The sequence below is a fragment of the Macaca nemestrina genome, chromosome 3 (genome assembly GCF_043159975.1).
Source record: "Macaca nemestrina isolate mMacNem1 chromosome 3, mMacNem.hap1, whole genome shotgun sequence".
Lineage (NCBI taxonomy): Eukaryota > Metazoa > Chordata > Mammalia > Primates > Cercopithecidae > Macaca > Macaca nemestrina.
Genome location: NC_092127.1, coordinates 49,124,161 through 49,141,391, shown reverse-complemented (window position 1 = coordinate 49,141,391; position 17,231 = coordinate 49,124,161). Strand labels below are relative to the sequence as shown.

The following is a 17,231-nucleotide window of genomic DNA, read 5'->3' as shown; positions in this document are numbered from 1 at the left end:
GGGAGGAGACCACCCCTCATACTGTCTTATGCCCAATTTCTGCTTCCAAAGAAAGAAGAAGTGAAAACTAAATGGCAGAAATGGAATCCACAGGCAGACAGCCTGGTACCGCACCTGGGGTCTGGTAGTTAAAAATCAGCCCCTGACCTAACTGCTTGTGTTATCTATAGATTTCAGACATTGTATGGAAAAGCATCATGAAAACCCCTGTCCTGTTCTGTTCCATTCTGATTACTGGTGCATACAGTCCCCAGTCACGTACCCACTACTTGCTCAATCGATTACGACCCTGTCATGCGGACCCCCTTAGAGTTGTAAACCCCTAAAAGAGACAGGAATTGCTCACTCGGGGAGCTCGGTTTTTGAGACGTAAGTCTTGCTGATGCTCCCAGCCGAATAAAGCCTTTCCTTCTTTAACTCCATATCTGAGGGGTTTTGTCTGCGGCTCATCCTGCTACACTTGCAGCATCTTTTCTTGTCTATTCCAAGGCCTCCCTTCATCTCCAGTTCTGGTGCAGGAACCTTTTTTCTACTCTAGGAAGCCTTCTATTCCTCCAGTTATCCTTTTTATTTCTTTTAACAAGTCTCCCATTTTTTTCTTCTTTATTGTAAACCCTCTAAGTTCTACTGTGAGCTCAGGCTTCTGAAAACAAAACCCAGAACTTCTATTTTGAGACAGAGTTTCACTCTTGTTGCCCAGGCTGGAGTGCAATAGTGCAACCTTGGCTCACTGCAACCTCCACCTCCCAGGTTCAATTGATTATCCTGCCTCAGCCTCCTGAGTAGCTGGGATTACAGGCATGTACTACCACACCCGGCTAATTTTATATTTTTAGTAGAGACAGGGTTTCCCCATGTTGGTCAGGCTGGTCTCAAACTCCCAACATCAGGTGATCCGCCAACCTTGGCCTCAAAGTGCTGGGATTACAGGTGTGAGCCACTGTGCCTGGCCTAAAACCCAGAACTCCATGGAGTTCTTTCTGCTTTCTGTCCCACCACATAATTTCCTTGAGCCCATATGAAACACAGAGCCAGTTCCAAGTTTGACTGAGGGAAAGATACAGAAAAGAAAAAAAAAAATTACAATTTAGTGACCCCAAATTTCATTTTTTTCTCATTTTTATATCATCTTTACTAGTGATCCTCAGTTCTAGTTTCCAAATATGCATAGAAAGATGGTTTGGGGCTGTTGCAAAAATTCTCTAAAACTTTCGAAATCAAGTTAATGCTGGAGAAATTTAAAATTCCAAAATAAATAATGGTTCTTGTAAAAGCTCAGAGATTTAAGAGGTTAGAAAAGTACTTCTCCCATTCTAACAATGAGAAAAAAAACTAGATAAACTACAAAATTAACAACGTTTTTGAACCTATGGCAGAACTGATGTTATAGGCAAACAACTGTCTTAAAACCAAGAGAAACACAAGGGCCTGCCGGGAGAAACAGTATTCAAGCATACACTTACCTAGAACAGATGCTGCCAAATGCCATAAAAACCTGGTAAGGAGATTATGCTAGAGATGTTTAAAGAATTGCTAAAGGCCAAGTGTGAGCTAGTGTTAGAGGCATTTGAACCAGAGCAACTCCAAGGGGCTGGGTAAAATAAGGCTGAGACCTACTGGGCTGTGTTCCCAGATGGTTAGGCATTCTATGTCACAGGATGAGATAGGAGATCTGCACAAGGTACGGGTCATAAAGACTTTGCTGATGAAACAGATTGCAGTAAAGAAGCCGGCTAAAACCCACCAAAACCAAGATGGCCACAAGAGTAACCTCTGGTCGTCCTCACTGACACACTTTCACCAGTGCCATGACAGTTTACAAATGCCATGGCAACCTCAGGAAGTTACCCTATATGGTCTAAAAAGGGGAGGCATGAATAACCCACCTCTTATTTAGCACATCATCAAGAAATAACCATAAAAATGGGCAATCGGCAGCCCTCCCTCGGGGCTGCTCTGTCTATGGAGTAGTCATTCTTTTATCCCTCTAATTTCTTAATAAGCTTGCTTTCACTTTACTGTATGGACTTGCCCTAAATTCTTTCTTGCGCAAGATCCAAGAACCCTCTCTTAGAGTGTGGATCAGGACCGGTTTCTGGTAACACTAGCATGGCAGTGTGAAGTCCCACAGGCTGCAGACATAGGAGGGTTCACACTCTCTTACAGTTTTTCCCTCCAAGAACAACAGGAGCTCACAGGGTAGATCAAGGAGAAGCCTCAGAAAATGTCCTCCAAGATGTTGGCTGGAGAAGGGGAACAGCAACCACTGCCCAAACATCACCCTGATACATTGCCTTCATCTTCCCTACCCAACAAAGCTTTAATCTGCAAAGGGAAGTCAGTCAAAACTGTACCCCTGGAAACTGACTGCAGCTAGGAGAGGAGAACATGAGGGAAAAGAAGCTTCACTTTGGGGGAGGGGCAGGAATATTTGCTACGCCAGCACTACAGCTGGAGAAGTTGCAGGAGCCCCTGAGACCCAGGTTTTCAGTTTCTGCTAAGACTGACGCTTCATAAGAACATAAGAGATTGCCCCTCTCCCTCTCTTGGCCACCAAGCTAACAAGAGTTGCAGGGAAATATAGTTTGGAGAACTACATACAGACTCTCTCCGGAGGATAGCGCAAAGGGGAGACTCAAAACCAAGAGAAGAGACAGAAACAATATATCACTAGTGGAGTTTAAAGCTTCTGGAGCCCTGAGGGTAACCATAGCAATAATAAACTTCCAGTCCAACTCTGGACTAAATTAACACAAATTCCCACATTAAAAGTCTAGCAGAAGGAAAGGCATGCTCAGTTCCAAGCATAAAAATATTTACATAGTATCTACTCTCCTATATAACACATTTACCTTTCATCAAAAAATTACATGGTACACAAAAGGCAAGAAAAAACACAGTTTGGAAAGGCAAAGTAATCATCAGAACCAGCCTCATAAACATGTTGGATTTATCAGGGAATTTTAAATAACTATGACAAATATGTTAAAGACTAATGGAAAAGGTGGACAACATGCAAGATCAGATAGAAATTTCAGCAGAGAGATAGAAACAACAAGAAAGAATCAACTGAAAATGCTGGACATCAGAAACACAGTAGCAGATATGAAGACTATCTTTGATGGGCTTACCAGTAGACTTGATATAGTCAAGGAAATAATTAATGAAGTGGAATATAGGTCAATAAAATTTACTCAAACTGAAACACAAGGAGAATGGAGTAGAAAAAAATAGAACAAAGTCTCCAAGAGCTATGGGACAATATTAGACAGTCTAACATATACATAATTTGAAATCCCAGAATGAGAAGAAAGAATAGGTAGAAGAAATGTTTAAGAAATAATTGCTGACAATTTTCTAATTACTGACAGACATTCTTATGTTCTGAATGTATCTCCCTCAGATTCATGTGTTAAAAACTCAATCCCTAATGCAACAATATTGGGAGATGGTTCCTAAAGGGAGGTGTTTAGATTACGAGGGCTCTGCCCTTGTGAAAGGATTAATGCTGCTATAAAAAAAGCTTGCAGGAGTAGGTTTGTCCCTTCCACCTCCTGCCATGTGAGGATGCAGCAAGGAGGCCCTCACCAGATACTAGCACCTTGATCTTGGACTTGCCAGCCTCCAGAACTGTGAGAAATAAATGTCTGTTTCTTTAAAATAAATTGTCTAGTCTGTGGTATTTTGTTACAGTAGCCTAAAAGAGACTATGACAGAAATTGGTATGAGAGAAGTGAGGTGTTGCTACAATAAATATCTAAAAATGTGGAAGTAACTTTGTAACCGGGTAATGGGTAGAGGCTGAAACAGTTTTGGAGTGAATGCTGGAAAAAGCCTGTATTGCCATGACAATACATTAAAAGCATTGAGGGCGATTCTGGTGAGGGCTCAGAAGAAGAGAGGTGTAGGAAAAGCTCCAGTCTTCTTGGAGATTACTCAAGTGGTCATGAACAGAATGCTGGTAGAAGTACAGACAGTAAAGGCCATTCTGATGAGATTGTACATGAAAATGAGGAACAAATATTGGAAACTGGAGGAAAGGCCACCTATGTTACAAAGTGGCAAAGAACTTAGCTGAATTATGTTCATGTCCTAGAATTTTACGGAAAAGGCAGAACTTAAATGCGATGAACTAGGATATTTGGCAGAAGAAATCTCGAAGCTGAGAAGTGTTTTAGGATGCTAAGTGACTTCTCTTAATTGCTTATAGTAAAATGTGAGAAGAGAGAAACAATTTAAAGATGGAATTTACAATTAAAGGAAAAGCAGAACAAACATTTGGAAAATCTCAGTCTGCCATGTAAAGAATAGGAAAACATGTTCAGGAAAGAAAATTACGGTTGTGGCCAAGTGACCATTTGATAAGGAAATTAGTAGGGATAGAAGGAATCCAGGTGCTACTCATCACAGCAACAGGAGAATGGCCCTGAAGGCATTCTGGAGATCTTCGGAGGCCGCCATGCCCACCACAGTCCCAGAGTGCTAGGCCTAGAAATATCATCAGAGTGATCAGATGAAAGGAAATAATATAGTACATAAAGAAATGCAATTGAAAATAGAAAAACAGTACATAAAATCAATGAAAGCAAAGCTGATTGATGTAGTTTGGCTGTTTGTCCCCTCCAAATCTCGTATTAAAATGTGATTTCCAGTGTGATTCCCAGGGTTAGAGGTGGGGCTTGGTGGGAGGTGTTTGGGTCATAGGACAGATCCCTCATGAATAGCTTGGTGCCCTCCCCACAGTAATGAGTTCGCACAAGATCTGGTTGGTTAGAAAGGAGCCTGGCACTTCCTCCTCTGTCTTTGCTCCTGCTCTCACTATGTGACATGTGTGCTCCGCCTTCACCTTCCACCATGAGTAAAAGCTTTCTCACCAGAAGCCAAGCAGATGCTGCTGCCATGCTTGCACAGCCTGCAGGATTGTGAGCCAAATAATCTGCTCTCTTTATAAATTACCCAGCCTCATGTATTCCTTTAGAGCAATTCAAATGGACTAATACATTGATACTTTGATAAAGTCATAAAATTGATAAGTCACTGGTCAAGCTGGCCAAGAAAAAGAGAGTGAAGACACAATTTCTCAATATCAGGAATGCAACAAGGGACATCACTACTGATCTCACGGATGTTAAAAAGATAATAAGAGAATAGTACAGACAACACTATGTCCATAGTTCAACAATTTAGGTAAAATGAACCAATTATTTCAAAGAGCCAATCCACCACAATTCACTTAAGAAAGATACCTAAGTTGGGGCTGAGCACCGTGGTTCACGCCTGTAACCCTAGCACTTTGGGAGGCTGAGGCGGGTGGATCATGAGGTCAGGAGATCGAGACCATCTTGGCTAACACGGTGAAACCCCGTCTCTACTAAAAATACAAAAAATTAGCTGGGCATGGTGGCGGGTGCCTGTAGTCGCAGCTACTTGGGAGACTGAGGCAGGAGAATGGCGTGAACCCAGGAGGTGGAGCTTGCAGTGAGCCAAGATTGCGCCACTGCACTCCAGCCTGGGCAACAGAGCAAGAATCTGTCTCTAAAAAAAAAAAAAAAAAAAAAAAAAAAGAAAGATACCTAACCTGAATATTCCAATACTTATTAAAGAAATTGAAACTATAGTTTTAAAACTTTTAAAAAGGAAACTCCTAGTGTAGATGGTTTCACTGGTAAAATCTACAAAACACTTAAGCAAGAAATAATCCCGATTTTACATAATATCTTCCAGAATATAGAACATTTATGAATTCATCTGGTGAGGTCAGCATTATTCCAGGACTCAAACCAGCTTGCACACGGCCAAGAAAAGAAAACTATAGCCCAAGATACCTCATGAAAATAAATGTAAAAAATGCTCAACAAAATATTAGCAAATCAAATCTTGCAATATATTAAAAGGATAGTATATAACCAATTGGGGTTTGTCTCAGATTCCAGGAAAGAAACTCTCGCTTAAATTTTAAAAAATCAATGTAATTCATTATATTATATACATTCATCTCAATAGAAACAAAAAAATCAATGAAATTCAACATCCATTCATGATAAAAGTCTCAGAAAACTAGGAATAGAAGAGAACTTTCTTAACTTTATATAGGAAAGCTATGAAAAACCTACAACTAACATCATACTTAAGAGTAAAATACTGAATGTTTTACCCTCCAAAACTGGGAATAAAGCAAGGATGTCCTCTCTGACTATCCCTAATCAACACCAGACTGGAAGTCATAGCCAGTGAAGTAAGCCAAGAAAAACAAATAAACAGCATACAGCTTTGAAAGGAAAAAGATAAGACTGTCTTTAATTGAAGACAACATGGTTATCAATGTAGACAATTCCAAAAATATACAAAACACTCCGAGAACTCATAAGTACATTTAAAAGGGTCAATATACAAAAACCAATCATATTCCTTATCACGCGCGTCCGTGTAGAGAGACTACCAACAGGCTTTGTGTGAGCGACAAAGCTGTTTATTTCACCTGGGTGCAAGTGGGCTGAGTCTGAAAAGAGAGTCAGCAAAGGGTGGTGGGATTATCATTAGTTCTTATAGGTTTTGGGATAGGCGGTGGAGTTAGGAGCAATGTTTTGCCGGCAGGGGATGGATCTCACAAAGTACATTCTCAAAGGTGGGGAGAATTACAAAGAAACTTCTTAAGGGTGGGGGAGATTACAAAGTACATTGATCAGTTAGGGTGGGGCAGAAACAAATCACAATGGTGGAATGTCATCAGTTAAGGCTATTTTCACTTCTTTTGTGGATCTTCAGTTGCTTCAGGCCATCTGGATGTATACGTGCAGGTCACAGGGGATCTGATGGGTTGGGCTCAGAGGCCTGACATTCCTATATTCCAGACGTGAATAATTGTCATTTGATATTAAGAAACAAGATCATTTACAATTGCACTGAAAAAGTTAAGTATTTAGGTATAAGCCTATTAAAACATGTGCATGGTCTGTATGTTGAAAACGACCCTGATGAAAGATATTAAAGAAAAATCTAAACACATTGACAGACATACTGTGTTCATGATTTGGAAGCATTAATATTGTTAAGAGGCCGGTTCTCCCAGTCTGATCTGTAGATTCCATGAAATCTCAATCAGAATCCAGTAAGCTTTTTATAGATGACGACAAGCTAATTTTTAAACTTATATAGAAAGGCAAAGGACCTAGAATAGCCAAAGCATGCTGAAAAAGAAAAAAAAAGTTGGAGGATTCACACTCTAGGATTTCAAGACTTATTCAAAAGCTATACTAATCAAGACAGTATTGAATTAGCTAAAGGACAGACACATGGAGCAGGGGAACGAAAAAGAGAATTCATAAATAGATCCACAGAAATATTGTCAGCTGATTTTTAACAAAGCTACCAAGACAATGCAATGGACATAGGATAGTTTAAAAAAAAAAATGATGCCAGAATAGTCCATTTGCAATAATGAATCTCCCTGTACCTTAAACAAAAATTAACTAAAAATAGATAATAAACCTAAATGCAAAACATAAAACTATAAAATGTCTAAAAGAAAACATAGAAAATTTGTGTGATCTTGGGTTTGGCAGTGGGTTGTTAGATACAACAATAAAAGCACAATCCATAAAAGAAAAAAACTGATACATTTGACTTTATCAAAATTTAAATCTTTGCTGTGCCAAAGATGCAGTTGAGAAAATAAAAAGACTGGCACGGAGACAAGGCACAGACTGGGAAAAAAGTTGCAAATCACATATTTGACAAAGACTTGTTTCCAGAGTGTATATATAATATGTCTATATATATATACACACACACACACATATATATATATATATACACACACAATGACATCTTAAAACTCAGCAATAATAAAGAAACAACCCAATCTTATAAATGGGCAAAATATCTGAACAGATATTTCTTTAAGAAGATATCAGTGGCAAATAAATATAAAAGAGGTGTTCAGCATCATTTGTTATCAGAAAATGTAAATGAAAACCATAATGTGATAGCACTACGTACCTATCTGAATTGCTAGAATAGAGAAAAACCTGGCAGTATGGTGAGATGCAAAGCAACAGGAACTCTCATTCACTGCTGTTGAGCATACTAAATAAATAGCACAACCAGGTTGGAAGACAATTTGGAAATTTCTTATAAAGTTAAACATATACTTCCCACGTGATCCAGAAATCCCAGTCCAAGGCATTTATCCAAATGAGTTGAAAACTTATGTTCATACAAAAACTCATATAAAAATGTGTATAACGACTTTATTCCCAGTCATTCTAAACCGGAGACAGCTGTGATGTCCTTCAGTAGGTAATGGAATAATGAACTGTGATATATCCATACAGTGGGCTATTACTCAACAATAAAAATGAATGCATTATCGATTTACACAACAACACGGACCTTAAATGTATTCTGTAAGTGAAACAAGCCAGACCCAAAAGGCTACATATTGTATGATTACATTTTTATGACATCATGTAAAAGGCACAACTATAGGGATAGAAAACAGGTCAGTGGTTCAGTGGTTAGCAGGGTTGAGGGAAAGGGGAGAGGTTTTCTACAAAGGGACTGGATGAGGAGTAATTTTTAGCGTGATGAAACTGTTCTATACATTACTTGGGCAGGTGCATACATGGCTCTATGCATTTTCAAACCCCATAGAACAGTAGTCTACAAAGAGTGAACTTTACTGTATGCAAATTGAAAAAAAAAAAATCAATGAGGATGTTTGGGGGAGATCCCAACAGGAAACACAGAAAAAAGTTATTTGTTGAGCAGTAACTTTTAAAGAGCGCCAAAGAGTTAAACAAAACAAAACAAAAAAACAAAACAGCAATAAATATAGTGTCTTGATTTCAAAGAAGTTCTTCACTTGTGTCCACTGCGGTGAATTCTGTCAGTGTGAGCTCCTGAAAAGCAAGGCCTGTGTTTGTCTCCCTCTGTAGGCCCACGCTTTACAGTACAGCATTTCTCAAGTGAGTTATATGCAGACCCCCTTACACTGTTAAGGAGAAAAAAACCTCCCATGGACTTCTAATGCCAAAGTCTTTTATCATCTTGTTTTAAGCATATGTTTAAACATACAAATATATAAATGCTTGTGTTTACAATTCTTATACACCTAGGAGACCATAACAAAATTATGAATTGGACACAAAGAACTGTAGCCCCAATAAAGCTCAATCTGATAACATTACATGGGTGAAACTCAATCACTGCTCACAGTGTGACTCTGCTCCTGAGGCCTGTGTCCATTCTTGGAAGTGGGCAGCCGTGATGACTGTTGGGACTCAAATGTTTCCGCCTTTATTCTCTCTTCTAATGATTACACAAGCATCATTTTCACAGCACACCCTGATATTGTATAGGATGGCTTGAAGAAGTTGAAAATCACTTCCCACATCAGCACCATCATAACTACTACTAGACCTTGTTATGATTTTCTTGTTCCCACCTGCATCTAACCTGCGGTAAACAAAATTTAGTTTATGTTAAATTTGGCCGTCTAAGGAGGGTTAAGTGTGAAGTCATCACAGTGTTGCTGATGAACAGAATTTACCTCTGTTCAAAGAGCAAAGACTCTGTGCTTATGTGGGAAGGCTCTGCTGTCTTTGTCCTCAGTCTTTGCCTGCTTTAGCAAATTCTGATAGGAAGAAGATGCAAACACCACTCTCAGGTGGGATTTCAAAATCCTGCACCACCACACTGATCTGTTTTGGACTATTTGGAGCTCTCTAAGGTTACAATAATTCTTTCTACTATGCTTTCGGTACTGAAAAATAAATCACTTATTAGTGGACAATTCAACCAGCAATTTAAATAGAAATATTTTGAAAAACATGCTTGACACATAGCCAGACATAGTGGCACATGCCTGTAGTCCTAGCTACTTCGGAGGTGGGGGCTTGATCCCAGGAGGTAAAGGGCAGCTTGGATAACATAGCAAGACAAAACATTTGTTTTGTTCGAAATGCTTGACAACTAATTATGTTGATTACCTATGATTTAGTGAAATTCATGCTGTAACAATGAACAGTCAAGTGTTCGCTCTGGAGTAATCCAATGCTTTGCTGTATTCCATACGAAAATAAAACATGCCTTTGAATTTTTACAAGGGTGCAGCCAGCTTTTGTTTGAATCTGTGAGATGGCAAGGTTGGGGCTGGACTAGGACCATGTCAGGGAAAGAAACTGCTTGGCATGTTTTTCTCTGTGGTGCTGAGCATTGCTGCTTGTTGGGCAGCTCAAAGGACAAGATATTCAAAGATCTCCCTGCCGGCAGGTGCCTCCAACGCCACACTTGAGAAGTGGACATGCATGAGCCAAGTCCTGGCAGCCACACTCACCAGCCACATAGTCCTTGGGGACATCACCAGACTCCTCGTGCCTCTGCTTCCTCACCAGTAATGGAAGAACAGTGGTGATGAGTTTTAAATGAGAAGATGCAGGGAACATGCTGAGAAGAAAGCTTAGCACACAGGACATGCTCTATCATGTTAGCTCTTCTTACTGACACACTTAACACATTGGATTACAGTCACCCATCTCCTATTTTTGCTTTAAACCTAGCTGGTCTATTAGTTCTTGAGGAGCAGGGACCACAACTTATTCCTCTCTGAATCCACAGTCCTGAGCATACAACATTCAATTGATGTGTTTTGAACTGAAGAAAGGGAATAGAATTGGAAAATTGTTCAAAAAAGAGCAAATTGATGAACACAACCAAGCAAGGGACAAAAATGAGTAATTTTCACTACAGAGTGTAGGATAGTAATATTTATGTGCCACCTTCGAGTCAACCTCTGTGCCCAACATTTTTTCATCTCAATGCGTTTAACAAATTATGCCTCACAGTTTCTTTGGGTACACTACTGGCAGCAATTCTGTAATTACAAGTTGTTTTTCTGCTGAAAAATTGACCTGAATGCTAATAAGCAACATCAACTAAAAAAATTATTACCCTGAAGTTCTGGAAATGGTTTTGATCTGGGTGTTGGATACATATTATGTATCTGTACTCTTATAATTTGCACACTTTATTGTTTGTATGTTATACCTCAATTAAACATTTTTAAAAGCCCTTTGCCTATCAAGAGTGATTCCATCTGACACATGTCTACAAGATTGTCACTGCCACCCTGGCTATCCCTTCCTTTGGCACCTCCCAACCTACTGCTCCCAAAAATGTCCTGTATCTACTTAGCTTGTAATCACAGGAAATCTCCTGTATGCACTTTGAATAGCAAAGCCCTCAAGGCTTCAAAAAGTTGAAGCTTTTACAGAACTAGGAAAAAATCCTAAAATTCATATGGAACCAAAAAGAGCCCACAGAGCCAAAGTAAGACTAATCAAAAAGAACTAATCTTAAGGCATCACATTACCTGACTTCAAACTATACTATAAGGCCACAGTCACCGGAACAGCATGGTATTGGTATAAAAATAGGCACATAGATGAGTGGAACAGAATAGAGAACCCAGAAATAAACCCAAATACTTACAGCCAACTGATCTTTGACAAAGCAAACAAAAACATAAATTGGGAAAAGGACACCCTATTCAACAAATCGTGCTGGGATAATTGGCATATGTTGGAGAATGAAACTGGATCCTCGTCTCTCACCTCATACAAAAATCAACTCAAGATGGCTCAAAGACTTAAATCTAAGACCTGAAACCATAAAGATTCTAGAAGATAACATTGTAGAAACCCTTTTAGATATTGGCTTAGAGAAAGACTTGATGACCAAGAACCCAAAAGCAAATGCAAAAAACACAAAAATAAATAGATGGGACTTAATTAAACTAAAAAACTTCTGCACAGCCAAAGAAATAAGCAGAAGAGTTAACAGACAACCCATAGAGTGGGAGAAAATATTTGCAAACTATACATCTGACAAAGGACTAATTCAAAATTGACAAAGAACTCAAACCAATCAGCAAGAAAAAAACAAACAATCCTATCAAAAAGTGGGCCAAGGACATGAATAGACTATTCTCAAAAGAAGATATATAAATGGCCAACAAGCATGTGGAAAAATGCTCAATATCACTAATCAGGGAAATGCAAATCAAAACCACAATGTGATACCACCTCACTCCTGCAAGAATGGCCGTAATCAAAAAATGAAAAAATAATAGATGTTGGCATGGATGTGGTGAGAAGGAAAACTTTTACACTGCTGGTGGGAATGTAGACTAGTACAGCCACTGTGGAAAACAGTGTGGAGTTTCCTTAAAGAGCTAAAAGTAGACCTACCATTTGATCCAGCAATCCCGGTACTACTACGTATCTACCCAGAGGAAAAGAAGTCATTATGCAAAAATGATACTTGCACATGCATGTTTATAGCAGAACAATTTGCAATTGCAAAAATATGGAACCAGCCCAAATGCCCATCAGTCAATGAGTGGATAAAGAAAGTGTGATACTTTCTTTTTACTCAGCCATAAAAAGAAATAATGGCATTTGCAGCAACCTGTATGGAATTGGAGAATACTATTCTAAGTGAAGTAACTCAGGAATGGAAAACCAAACATCCTATGTTCTCACTCATATGTAGGAGCTAAGCTATGAAGATACAAAGGCATAAGAATGATACGTTGGACTTTGCGGACTTGGGAGAAAGACTATACTTTGTGTACAGTGTACACTGCTGCGGTGCTGGGTGCACTAAAATCTCAGAAATCACCACCAAAGAACTTATTCATGTAATCAAACACCACTTGTTTCCCCAAAGACCTACTGAAATAAAAAAAAATTAAAAATTAAAAAGCAAAAACAAAATGCTGAAGCTTTTTGTTAAAGAGCACTTAAAATTAATGTTCCCATAATTTATCCACCAGAGGGAGCCAACAAAGCCACAATAATAGGAACATACTGACCTTAGTGAGCTACAAATCAAGATTTTCAGACAAGGGCTGCAGAGTTTAGACATAAGCAAGTATCAATTGCTTGGTTCAAGGAAGGCATGTGAAATTTTATTGAAGTCAGATTTAATTCATGGCTTTGTTTTCTCAATAGTAGACATGTTTCAATAGTAAGAGTCAAATGACTTTGAAAGTTTTAACACTAATAAATGCCTTGTAAGGATATAGACATGAGAGTAAGAATAGCTCACCTTTAAAAAACACTTTACAGATTCTGAATTATTTTCAGTTGGAAAGTTGAGTGCTGGCAGTTCTCCTCATTAACACAAGGATTTAATTGATAAATACAGTTTGTACCCGTTGGGATAAAAAAACAGCTTTTATTGCATCAATGCAGTGTATGGCTGGTATATATGCAAATTAGGAAAAGGCACACCTGGGAGGTTTAGGGCATGGTTTGGTGAGCAGAGCATGGGATGGATTTCAGACTCCACTTTCCCTTATCGGGCAGCTCTGTGCAAGGCTAATATCCATATGTGGCAGCCCTCAAGTCTGGGCAGTGGTGGCTCTAAGGGGATGTTTGGGAGAGTTTTTAATCCTTCCTCTCTCCAATTCTTTGATAAGGACAATAGCATTTTCTTAATTAATATAAAATGCATCTCCAAGACTAGTTGCCCACCTGTCCTCTTCCAATCAGAATGTTGACCCAGGTTCTTCCTGCAGAAAAATTCTGGATTCACCACTGAACTATGAAAATAAGCATTCTCCATCCTGTTCTCCTCTGCTTCCAATCCACCCTGCTGGAAAAGAGTTGCTCATAGTTCCCAAGTGGCCTTTTGCTTTAGAGTTTCCATTTCCTGATCACTCCCCACTTCCTTATTTTTGTAGCCACTATCTTCATCAGATTTTCTGGCTGGTTTAAACATCTTACATGGGATCATCCCTCGTCCTTACCTTGTTTGATCTGACCACTTAACACTGTTGATCACTCTGTCGTTTGGAGATAATTTCCTCATTTGGCTTTCAGAACATGGGTCTTGTGCTTGTCCCCCTTCCATATTGGCTGCTGCTTCTCAGTCTCCTGGTTTCATTCCTCCTCGTCTTTCTGATTTCTAAGTGTGGACAGCTACAAGGAAAAGGTGTCTACACCTTTGCCTAGATGATCTCATCTGTCCTGTGACTTTACACACCTTCACAGCTCTCAAGTTTATATCTCCCCTAGCTTCTGTCCTAAACTCCAGACTTATCTTCACCTGCTCACTGAACATTTCCATTTGGATGTTGTATTATCTCTTCTCACACTGCTTAAAGAAACATCTGAGACTGGGTAATTTCTAAAGAACAGAGGTTTAATTGGCTCACAGTTTCACAGGCTGTACAGGAAGCATGGCAGCATGTACTCTTGGGACGGCCTCAGGGAGCTTTTACTCATGGTGGAAGGCAAAGCTGGAGCAAGCATCTTACATGGCAGGAGCAGGAGGAAGAGAGAGATAGGAGAGGTGCCACACACTTTAAAATGACTAGATCTCATGAGAACAGCACTAGAGGGATGGTGCTAAACCATTAGAAACCACCCCCACGATCCAACCACCTCCTACCAGGCTCCACCTCCAGCACTGGGGATTACATTTCAACATGAGATTTGGGTGGGGACACAGATCCAAACCATATCAGGTGTTTAAAGGCATCTCATACTAGACATGCCCAAAATCAAACTCTTAAGTTTCTCCTTCCATGTGTTTTTCTCATAGTCTTTCTCACCTGAGCTAATGATACCTCCCTTTTTAGTTGCTCCTGCCAAAAACTCTGGAGTCATCTTTTTTTTTTTGAGAGGGAGTCTTGCTCTATCACCCAGGCTGGAGTGCAATGGCATGATCTCAGCTCGCTGCAACCTCTGCCTCCTGGGTTCAAGCTATTCTCCTGCCTCAGCCTCCCTAGTAGCTGGGACTACCGGCACGTGCCACCACACCTAGCTAATTTTTGTATTTTTAGTAGAGACAGGTTTTCACCATGTTGGCCAAGATGGTCTTGATCTCTTGACCTGTTGATCTGCCTGCCTCGGCCTCCCAAAGTGCTGGGATTACAGGCATAAGCCACCGTGCCTGGCCTGGAGTCATCTTTGACTGATCTTTGTCTTACTCTCCACATTGGCAAACGCCTTTGGATCCAGATTCGAAATATGTCCAGAATTTGACTACTTCATACCACCTCAACAGTGGCCACTCAGGTCCAGATCACAGCACCATCTCTTGCCTGGATTACTGCAATAGTCTTCTAACCTCACTTCCCTGACTCTGCCTTCCCCCACCCCTCACCCTTTAACCGGTGTCTATTTTCTTCACTACAGATCAGAGTGATCCTGCTATAACCAGAAGTCAGATCATGCCTCTCCTCTGCATAACGTATCCCATCTCACAGATTGAAACCCAAGGAACTTAAAAGGTCCTGTGAGGCTCTACATGGTCAGTCCCTGATATATTTCCAAACAGCACTCAATCCTCCCTATTATAACACCTTATTTGGGCATGCCAAGCCTGCTCATGCCACCTCAAGGTCTTTGCACTTGCTAATCTCTCTGCCAGTGTTCTTCCTTCAGACGTCCTCGGGCTGGCTCCTTCAACTCCTTTAGTCTCTGCTCCAATGTCATTTCATCAGCTAGGCCTTCCTGACACGGTATATAAAATAACACCCACACTCCTGTTACTCTCTGTGTGCCTTACCCTGCAATGTTTTTCTTCATAGCACTTCTCTCCTCTCCATTGGATGTGTGTGTGTTTAGGTATACATACATGTGGTATATATATTTGTATACAGATATAGTGTATATATTTGAATACAAATGTAGTATATATATTTGTGTATGTATGTCTATCTGTTTAATCATTGTCTGTCTTCTCTGCCAAAAATGTAAACTCTGTGATTAAAGTAGTTTCTTTCATTTATGTTATAACCTCAGTGCCTGGAACAATGCCTAGCACATAAATAATTGTTGAACAAATGTTGAATGAATCTAGGTAACTTACATACTGACTAAAAGTTACATACAATGTGTAAAATAAAATGTGTTAAGCTTTGCCTTAAAATTTTCTGTGTTGCCCAAGCAGAACTGGGCATCTTGGAAGGCATTTAAAGAAATACAGTGTTTACCCTGAAAGCACAGTGGATGCCACATGAATATTTGATGAATGGTGGAATGAAATCTGACATCTTGTTGCTGGAGTAGATGGCCTAAAGATAATTGGATAAAACAGGAAGCTACAAATCCACATCATTTAACCCCTTGTTGTTATGTTGAATTACAAAACATTATATATACTGCATTTTATTTTTACCAATTGCTGCCAAATTCACTTACTATTATTGTTAGTATTTTTAAGAGAAAGCGTTTTGCTCTGTCACCAATACTGGAGTGCAGTGGTCATAGCTCACTGCAGCCTTGAATTCCTGGGTTCAAGTGATCCCCCTGTGAGTAGCTGGGACTACAGGCATGCCACCATGCCCCGTTAATTAAAAAAATCTTTTGTGTAGAGATAGTGTGTCACTGTGTTTCCCAGACTGGTCTCCAACTCCTAGGCTTAAGCAATCCTCCTGCCTTGGTGTGTGCTACCATGCCCAGCCAAATTATATTATTAAACAGAATGTTTATGCATTATCTGCCTATCTAAATAAGCATATTATGAATGTCATGCTTCATTATTGCTGATGCTGAAGAATCCAGACTGATGTCTTATAAGAGAATATCCATCAGTAAAGTCAAGAATTGTGTTTCTATTTATCACTTTATTGCCAAAGCTAATTGCGTATGTAAAGGTTGTTATCTTGATGTGAGCTGTTAGCATATTAAAGTATATTTACTAAAATTGAATCCATAATTTAAATACACTTGTGAAAATAAAAAGGTAAATTCATTTAAAACAGAATATAATTAAGGGAAAATTTTAATTAAAAAAACACACTAATAGCGAAACTGTTTTTTTTTCCTAATTTTTATTTTATTGTGGTAGCAGCGCTTAACATGAAGTCTACCGTCTGAACAAATTTGTAAGTGTACAGTACCATATTGTTAACTACAGGCACAATTTTATGCAGCCGTTCTCTAGGACTTATTCATCTTGCATAACTATAACTTTTTACCACAAAGCTACAGTAATCAAAACAGTGTGGCACTGGCATAAAGGTAGATGTATAGCCCAATGGACTAGAAATGAGATTCCAGAAGTAAACATCTATGGCCAATTGACTTACAACAAGAATACTAAGACAATTAAATGTGATAAAAATACAAATTTTCTTCAACAAATAGATTTGGGGCAACTGGATATCCAAATGTAAAAGAATGAAGCTGCATCCCTACCTCTCACTCCTATATAAA

The 17,231-nt window shown here is 39.3% G+C and overlaps 1 protein-coding gene across 11 annotated transcripts in view; it reads right to left on the bottom strand.

Annotated features, from left to right (window-relative positions):
* Window positions 1-17,231, bottom strand: part of LOC105493279 (uncharacterized) — a 96,032-nt gene that overhangs the window by 40,531 nt on the left and 38,270 nt on the right. The window contains exon 1 of one of the 11 annotated variants that reach the window (XR_011620949.1): window positions 1,464-1,652. The exons of 9 other annotated variants lie outside the window; for them this stretch is intronic. The gene's annotated coding sequence lies outside the window, so the exon portion shown is untranslated. Of the gene's footprint in view, window positions 1-1,463; window positions 1,653-6,466; window positions 6,841-17,231 lie in introns of those variants that run through there. One more of the 11 variants, XR_011620953.1, reaches the window with a different exon arrangement.